We start from the raw sequence: 8,798 nt of genomic DNA, 5'->3' as shown, positions 1-8,798 counted from the left end.
GCAGGGGGTTGGAACTGGATGGGCTTTAAGGTCCCTTCCCACCCAAACCAGTCTGGGATTCTATTCTTTTCTACATATGCCACGCATCAGGGTTCTTATGAATCACGACTTATGAGTAGCTCCAAATGACTGGTCCCAAAACCAAAACCAAAACCAAACCAGGAAGAATACCTTTTCTTACCACTGCTCTTTGTCTGTCCCTGATCAGATCCACCGAGTCAGGGAGTCCCTCCAGAGAAGTCTCCAGGGCCAGCCAAGGAAGTTTCCAACCCAGGGGTCCTGCAGCCGGACAGCAGCACTGGGGATTATCCACCGTGAGTGCTCCATCGATTCGGCAGATTTTCAGCAACTATCTACCATAAAGTTATATATAGTCATAGGATTCACAAGAACTCATTTACATAATCCTGAGCTTTCCTGGAACTCATTAATATATGCAAATCACAGAATCACAGAATGGTTGGGGTTGGAAGGCACCTCTGGAGATCACCCAGCCCAACCCCTGCCCAAGCAGGGTCATCCAGAGCACGTTGCACAGGGTCGTGTCCAGGTGGGTTTGAATATCTCCAGAAAAGGAGACTCCCCCCTCCCTGGGCAGCCTGTGCCAGGGCTCTGGCACCCTCACACCAAAGAAGTTCCTCCCATGGTTCAGTTTGTGCCCGTTGCCCCTTGTCCTGTCGCTGGGCACCACTGAGAAGAGTCTGGCCCCATCCCCTTGACACCCCCCTGAGGTATCTGTAAGCATTGATAAGATCCCCCCTCAGTCTGCTCTTCTCCAGCTGAACAGCCCCAGCTCCCTCAGCCTCTCCTCGCAGCAGAGATGCTCCAGCCCTCTGACCATCTCCGTACCCCTCTGCTGGACTCTCTCCAGTAGCTCCTGGTCTGTCTTGAACTGGGGGGCCCAGAACTGCCCACAGTTACTCCAGGTGTGGCCTCACCAGGGCCGTGTAGAGGAGCAGGAGAACCTCCCTCGACCTGCTGCCCACACTCTTCCTCACACACCCCAGGACACCACTGGCCTTCCTGGCCCCGAGGGCACCTTGCTGGCTCATGGAGAACATTGCTGGGTTTTGGGGCCTCAACCCTTTCACACCCCGTAAAGGCAGGTTGTCCCATGGGGGTTCCCTGACCATCCGCACGGCCACACTGCGAGGCAGGAGGAGGCAGTGACTGCTGCGGGCGCTCAGGGAGAGGTGGGGGGGGATGGTAAAAATAACCATGAGGACAGAGGTGGGGGCTGGATCTGGGCCCAGGGCTGCTATAAAAAGAAAGAGCGGCCGCTTCTCACCTCTCCTGCCCCCAGCGGGTGGGCACCGAGGGGCTGGGCGCCGGGGAGGGACGGGGAGCAGCACCCCGACCCTGTGCCCGCCGCGGGGCACAGGTAACGCTGGTGACTGGGGGTCCTGAGGTGGCGTTTGCTCACAGTGGGGGACCCCGCAGACCTGGCCTTGCTGCTGGGCGCCGGTGGCACTCGCCTGTCGGCAGGGTTTAATGTGAGTAACGGGGTCGGGGTCTCAGCCAGTGCCGGGGTCGGGGTCTCGGGGTTGGGGTCTCAGCCGGTGCCAGGGTCGGGGTCTCAGCCGGTGCCAGGGTCGGGGTCTCAGCCAGTGCCGGGGTCGGTGATCCCAGGGCGCCTCAAGCCTGTCTGACACCACGGGCCCTGGAGAGAGCCCAGCTGGCTCGGCCCAGTCCCCTGCTCCTCCAGGGGGACTGGGCACGAGGGGCAGGAGCACTTGTGCCAACGCCTTTGCGGGACGGAGCAGCCTGGAGGTTCTCCCACGCTCCTCCTGGCCTGTCTGGCAGACGGGTCTGGCAGCTGCTCAGGTCGCCAGACACGTTAGGTCAGGTCTAACTCTAATGGAGTTCTAAAACTCCATTATGAGCTGGAGTCGAAGGCAGCGCAGTGGTAAGCCACGACTGACACTGGAAAAGTGTTTTTCTCCATTCCTTTGGCAAGAGTTGGCCTTCACCTGGAGGGGCATCCAGCACACCTGGAATCGACTGCCCCAGGGGTGGAAGCAGCTCCACCATTTGCCATGGACTGGTCCAGAGTGCACTGGAGAAGGGTGGAGCTCCAGAACACCTGAGGTATATTGATGACATCATTGTATGGGGTGATACAGCAGTAGAAGATTTTGAGAAAGGGGAAAAAGTCATTTGAATCCTTCTAGAAGCTGGTTTGGTATCAAACGTGGAAAGGTGAAGGGACCTGCAAAAGAGATGCAGTTTTTAGGGATCGAGTGGCAAGATGGCCGCCGTCAGATCCCAATGGATGTGACCAACAAAATAACAGCCACGTCTCCACCAGCTAACAAAAAGGAGACACAGGCCTTCCCAGGCGTAGTAGGCTGCTGGAGGATGCACGTTCCCCACTACAGTCAGAGTGTGAGCCCTCTCTCTGAAGCAACTCGGAAGAAGAATGACTTGAAATGGGGCCCTGAGCAACAAGAGGCTTTTGAGCAAATTAAACAAGAGATGGTCCATGCAGTGGCCCTTGGACCAGTCTGGATGGGCCCATGTTAAAGAAAATTGGTCTCCAGGGTCTCCAGGTTTTATGATTCTTTATTGAAACAGCTCAGAGTTGGGCCCACCACCGCAGTGAATGGCACCTCACTCAAATTCACTGTCAGTTTATATAGAAACTAATAAGTAGTTACATCACAAACTTCCATTAACTATTTCAATTCTTCTTTCTTCCTTCATCAAGAGTCCACAAAAGTCCATTGTTGAGTGTCCACTGGAGCCTTATATGAATCCTAGCCAAATGCCCGGGGCGCCGCCCATGCACCCATCCCTCGCTTGCCTCCCCGGGACGCTGCGCAGGCTCAGGGACAGGCGCCATCGTCGGGGACCCGCCTGGCGCTGGCAGCGGGGCGCTCTTACTCTTCCTCTTCCTCTTCCTCTTCCTCTTCCTCTTCCTCCCCGCAAGTACAGGAGAAATAAACCCAGCGCAGAGCCTTGAGCACCCTCCTGAACATGGAGCGCCATCGAGGCTGGGGGGACGGGGGGGCAGCGGTGCCCGCGGGGGAAGGAGACCTGCGGGCGAGGGGCTGGGCAGGCATCGGGCAAGGTCCTGCCTGCCCCCAGCGAGCCCCCTTGTGGGTAAGGATTCTGGGCTGGTGTGGCTTCCGCTCTTCCAGGTACATAAGCACAGCCTTGCCCACGAGCACGTCCACGAGGCGCCCGTCTGCATGCTGCAGAGCCCTGGGGCAGGCTGCGGGCCTGTGTGGGGCAGGTGCCCGGCTCTCTGCCTGGGCTGCTGTGGCCTGCTCGCCCGGCACAGGGGCTGCTGTGGCCTGCTCGCCCAGCACAGGGGCTGCTGTGGCCTGCTCGCCCAGCACAGGGGCAGCTGTGGCCTGCTTGCCCAGCACAGGGGCAGCTGTGGCCTGCTCGCCCAGCACAGGGGCTGCTGTGGCCTGCTCGCCCAGCACAGGGGCTGCTGTGGCCTGCTTGCCTGGCACAGGGGCTGCTGTGGCCTGCTCGCCCAGCACAGGGGCAGCTGTGGCCTGCTCGCCCAGCACAGGGGCAGCTGTGGCCTGCTCGCCCGGCACAGGGGCAGCTGCTGCCTCTGCCTCCTCCAGTGCCAGAGGACCGAGAGGTGCCTGGTGCTCCTCTGCCTCGGGAGCCCCGGCCAGGCCATGAGATCCAGACTCAACGTCCATGGGCCCTGCCGGGACAGGAGATGCTGCCTGGGTGTCGCCGAGTGCCTCTCCTGCTGCCCCTGTGCTCATGCTGAGCCCATCAGGGAATCCAACATGGGGCTCCTGGCAGAGCTCTGGCATGAAGGGGTTGACCCAGATGACCTTGATGGCGATGTCTTCCCCTTGGGACAGCTCTTTGTTGCTCTTGTCTTCCCGTTCCTCCTTCTTGGCCAAGACCCATTTCTCTTCCTCTGGTGCTTGCAGGACTGCCACCCCTGCTGCCTTGGCCTCCTGCTCTCTGGGGGAACGGGCTGCCAGCTGCTCCAGCAACTCCTCCTCGCTTGTGGCGTCCCTCACGACTTCCACAGGTGTCAGCTCTGGCTGCTGCTGCTTGTAAACCTCGTGTATCTGAAAGGAGAGAGGGGGATTGGTAAAGGCAGCCTGGCTCCCACCAGCAAATGCCTGCGGGGAGCTGCCAGCAGCGGCTGCTGGGACAGGGATGCAGGAGATGATGGGGCTGCAGCTGTGCGGGGCAGCGGCTGGCCCCAGGCAGAGGGAGGCTCATCCCCCTGTCCCATCTGCACTCACCTGCCCGCCTCTGACCTTGAGCTCCCCGAAAAGCTTCGGGTAGTAACGCTGCTGTGTGCCCTTGTCTGTTCTTGTCACCACAGCCGTGCATTGGGTGTCCTGAGGTGGTGGCACAGGTTGTTGGAGGCCGCTGGCTGCGGTGACAACGGCCATTTCCCTGCTGTCAGCAGAAGATACAGGGGCTGCTGCTGGCAGGGGAGGCAGATTGAGGCTGGTGCCGGCAGCTGCTGGTGGCCAAGATGCGGGTGACTGACCGGGTGCCGCTGCCAGCCTGGGGAGAGGCGACGAGGCTGGCAGAGGAATTATCTCCTCCCATGTCACCCTGCTGTAGGGTGACAACTGGCACACCAGGCTGACCGTCTGCAAGAGAAGCCAAGGAGAGAGGCTGCGTTACTGTGGCCCTTGTCCCCACGTCCCACCTGGAAGAGCCCCCGTGGCCGGGCTCCCCTGCCAGCCCCCGGGGCAGCGCTCAGCCCCGCAGGCGGCTGCCACCCTGCTCCCAGAGCCGGCTGGGGACAGGGCTGGTCCCACCGCGGCCCACGGCGCCTGCCGGGAGCACCCCTGACATGACCAAAATTCAAGAGAGATCATTTAAGAAAAAAGAACAGAAAAAAAACACCAAAAAAAGAATGAAAAGAACCTCAAAACCAAACAAAACCGCCCTGGGCTTGCAGGAGCACTGCTGTAACGTGCGTCGGACTCGGTGGGCTCGGAGGGGCCGCGTTCAGCCCCTCGCCGAGGGGCCCTGCAGCTGACAGGGGCCTCGGGGCTCCGGGGGAAACGCGCCCGAAAGCAGGAGGCAGCAGGGGCAGGCGGTTTGGTCAGCTTGGCAGCAGAGGGGTGGCTGGAGGGCGGAAGAGCGGGACTTGGCTGCCCGGCCCTGCCTTGTCCTTGCTGCCGTCACCTCACCCGTGCTCTTGGCCAGGTCCCGCTGTTCTACGGCTCCTGGCTGGGGCCCTGCTTTGCAGCTGTGGCCTGGCCCAGGACCTCACTCAGGAGCCATTGGCCTGTGGCCTGCAGAGCCACGACATGGTCCATGGCACTCACCTGCCTGGGTCGGAGATGGAGCTGTTGTTCTCGTGCTCTTCTTGGGCTCACCACAGCCGTGCCGTGGGCCTGGTCCCACAGTGCCCACCACTGCTGGCTGGGCTCCAGGCTCCTGTTGAGAATCTTGTCCAGGACCCTCATGAGGCACTGGGCTGCGGCCTTCGCAGCTGCGGCACTGGGTGCGGGGCTGTGCGGGGCTGGCCTCCATCTTGCCACCCTCATGGATGTGCCCTGGTCACCACGGGCGTCACAAGGTGGTGGCACAGGTTGTCGGAGGCTGCTGGCTGCAGTGACAACAGCCATTTCCCTGCTGTCAGCAGAAGATACAGGGGCTGCTGCTGGCAATGCAGGCAGATTGAGGCTGGTGCCGGCAGCTGCTGGTGGCCAAGATGCGGGTGACTGACCGGGTGCCATTGAGAGCCTGGGGATAGGTGACGCGGTTGGCAGAGGGACTGCCTCCTCCCATGTCACCCTGCTGCTGGGCAGTGATGCCCGGCGCACCAGGCTGTCCGTCTGCAAGAGAATCACAGAATCACAGAATCACAGAATCACAGAATGTTAGGGATTGGAAGGGACCTCGAAAGATCATCCAGTCCAATCCCCCTGCCGGGGCAGGATTGCCTAGACCATATCACACAGGAACGCGTCCAGGTGGGTTTTGAATGTCTCCAGAGAAGGAGACTCCACAACCTCTCTGGGCAGCCTGTGCCAGTGTTCGGGCACCCTCACCGTAAAGAAGTTTTTCCTCAAATTTAAGTGGAACCTCCTGTGTTCCAGCTTGCACCCATTGCCCCTTGTCCTGTCAAGGGATGTCACTGAGAAGAGCCTGGCTCCATCCTCATGACACTTGCCCTTTGCGTATTTATAAACATTAATGAGGTCACCCCTCAGTCTCCTCTTCTCCAAGCTAAAGAGACCCAGCTCCCTCAGCCTCTCCTCACAAGGGAGATGTTCCACTCCCTTCATCATCTTCGTGGCTCTGCGCTGGACTCTCTCTAGCAGTTCCCTGTCCTTCTTGAACTGAGGGGCCCAGAACTGGACACAATATTCCAGATGCGGCCTCACCAGGGCAGAGTAGAGGGGGAGGAGAACCTCTCTCGACCTGCTGACCACACCCCTTCTAATCCACCCCAGGATGCCATTGGCCTTCTTGGCCACAAGGGCACACTGCTGGCTCATGGTCATCCTGTTGTCCACTAGGACCCCCAGGTCCCTTTCCCCTACGCTGGTCTCCAACAGGTCTGTCCCCAACTTGTACTGGTCCATGGGGTTGTTCTTGCCCAGATGCAGGACTCTACACTTGCCCTTGTTATAGTTCATTAAATTTCTCCCCGCCCAACTCTCCAGCCTGTCCAGGTCTCTCTGAATGGCTGCGCAGCCTTCCGGTGCGTCAGCCACTCCTCCCAGTTTGGTGTCATCAGCGAACTTGCTGACAGTGCACTCTAATCCCTCATCCAAGTCATTAATGAATATATTGAATAGAACTGGTCCCAGAACCGATCCTTGAGGGACTCCGCTAGACACAGACCTCCAACTGGACTCTGTCCCACTGACCACTACTCTCTGGCTTCTTTCCTTCAGCCAGTTCACAGTCCACCTCACTACCCAATCATCCAGACCACACTTCCTCAGTTTAGCTGCGAGGATGCTGTGGGAGACCATGTCAAACGCTTTACTGAAATCGAGATAGACCACATCCACAGCTTTACCATCATCTATCCACTGGGTAACATCCTCATAAAAGGCTATCAAGTTGGTTGAGCAAGACTTCCCGTTGGTGAAGCCATGCTGAGTGCCCCTAATGATCCCCCTGTCCTTGATGTGCCTAGAGACAGCACCAAGGACAAGTTGCTCCATCACCTTTCCGGGGATGGAGGTGAGGCTGACTGGTCTATAGTTACCCGGGTCCTCCTTCTTGCCCTTTTTGAAGACTGGAGTGACATTCGCTTTCCTCCAGTCCTCAGGCACCTCTCCCGTTGCCCACGACTTGGCAAAGATGATGGAGAGTGGCCTAGCAATGACTTCCGCCAGCTCCCTCAGCACCCGCGGGTGCATCCCATCAGGGCCCATGGATTTATGGACATCCAGGTTGCTTAATTGGTCCCTGACCCAGCCCTCATCTACCAAGACAGATTCCTCCTCTATCCTGACTTTTTCTGGGGCCACAGGGGTCCGGGGCTCCTCAGGACAGCCTCCAGCAGTATAGACAGAGGCAAAGAAGGCATTCAGTAACTCCGCCTTCTTTTTATCCTCTGTCTCCAGGACCCCCACCTCATTCATCAGTGGGCCCACATTGCCTCTAGTGTTGGCTTTACCTGCAATGTATTTGAAGAAGCCCTTTCTGTTGTCCTTGACCTCTCTTGCAAGGTTTAATTCCAAGGAGGCCTTAGCTTTCCTAGTTGCCTCCCTACATCCTCTGACAACAGACTTATATTCCTCCCAAGTGGCCAGCCCCTCCTTCCATGATCTGTACACCCTCTTCTTCCACTTGAGTTTGCCCAGCAGTTCCCTGTTCAACCATGCAGGTCTCCTGGTACCCTTCCTTGACTTCCTACCTGTTGGGATGCTCTGATCTTGAGCTCGGAAGAAGCAGTCCTTGAATGCTAACCAACTATCTTGGGCCCCCTTACCTTCTAGTACCCTGTCCCATGGGATTTCCCCTAGCAATTGCTTGAAAAGGCCAAAGTTGGCCCTCCTGAAGTTCAGGGTTGTGATTCTGCTAGCTATTCTGTTCCTGCCACATGACATCCTGAACTCTACCATCTCATGGTCACTACAACCAAGGCTGCCCTCAACCTTCACCTCTTCAACCAGACCCTCCTTGTTAGTGAGGATCAGATCCAGCAGCGCTCCTCTCCTAGTTGGCTCATCCACCATTTGCATCAGAAAGTTATCATCAACGCACTGGAGGAACCTCCTGGACTGGGGATGGCTGGCTGAGTAGGCCTCCCAGCAAATATCAGGGTAGTTGAAATCCCCCACAACAACCAGGCCCTGTAATTGGCGAGACTGCTCTCAGCTGCCTGTAGAAGGCCTCATCACCCTCCTCATCCTGATCCGGTGGCCTGTAATAGACACCCACAACAGTATCACCCCTGCCAGCCTGCCCCTTAATTCGCACCCACAAACTCTCAACTCACTCCTGATCCGCCTCTGGACAGAACTCAATACATTCTAGCTGCTCACTCACATAAAGAGCAACTCCACCACCTCTCCTTAGCGGCCTGTCTTTCCTGAACAGGACATAGCCATCCATGACCACATTCCAGTCATGCGAGGCGTCCCACCAAGTCTCTGTAATTGCCACTAGATCATAGCCCCCCGACCGAACACGGATTTCCAACTCCTCCTGTTTATTCCCCATGCTGCGTGCATTGGTGTACAGGCATTTCAGGGAGCGAGCTGGGCACACCAGTTTCATCCCAGATTCACCCCCTGAATTCACCCCAGGGGGATGGGAGGCCTCCTGGTCTACCTCAACACTAGAGCGTTGCCCCAGTGGTGCAAGCCCAGCTACCACCC

General features: G+C 58.2%; 1 long non-coding RNA gene across 1 annotated transcript; it reads left to right on the top strand.

The window, feature by feature from the left end:
- Positions 1-1,959: 1,959 nt before the first annotated feature.
- LOC137660583 (uncharacterized) lies at positions 1,960-2,962 on the top strand. Its single transcript, XR_011047715.1, has 2 exons — positions 1,960-2,088; positions 2,708-2,962. It is a non-coding gene; the product is annotated as an uncharacterized lncRNA (long non-coding RNA).
- Positions 2,963-8,798: the final 5,836 nt, after the last annotated feature.

This window comes from Nyctibius grandis, chromosome 2 (genome assembly GCF_013368605.1).
Source record: "Nyctibius grandis isolate bNycGra1 chromosome 2, bNycGra1.pri, whole genome shotgun sequence".
NCBI classification, from domain to species: Eukaryota; Metazoa; Chordata; class Aves; order Nyctibiiformes; family Nyctibiidae; genus Nyctibius; species Nyctibius grandis.
This window is presented reverse-complemented; position numbering and strand designations above follow the sequence as displayed.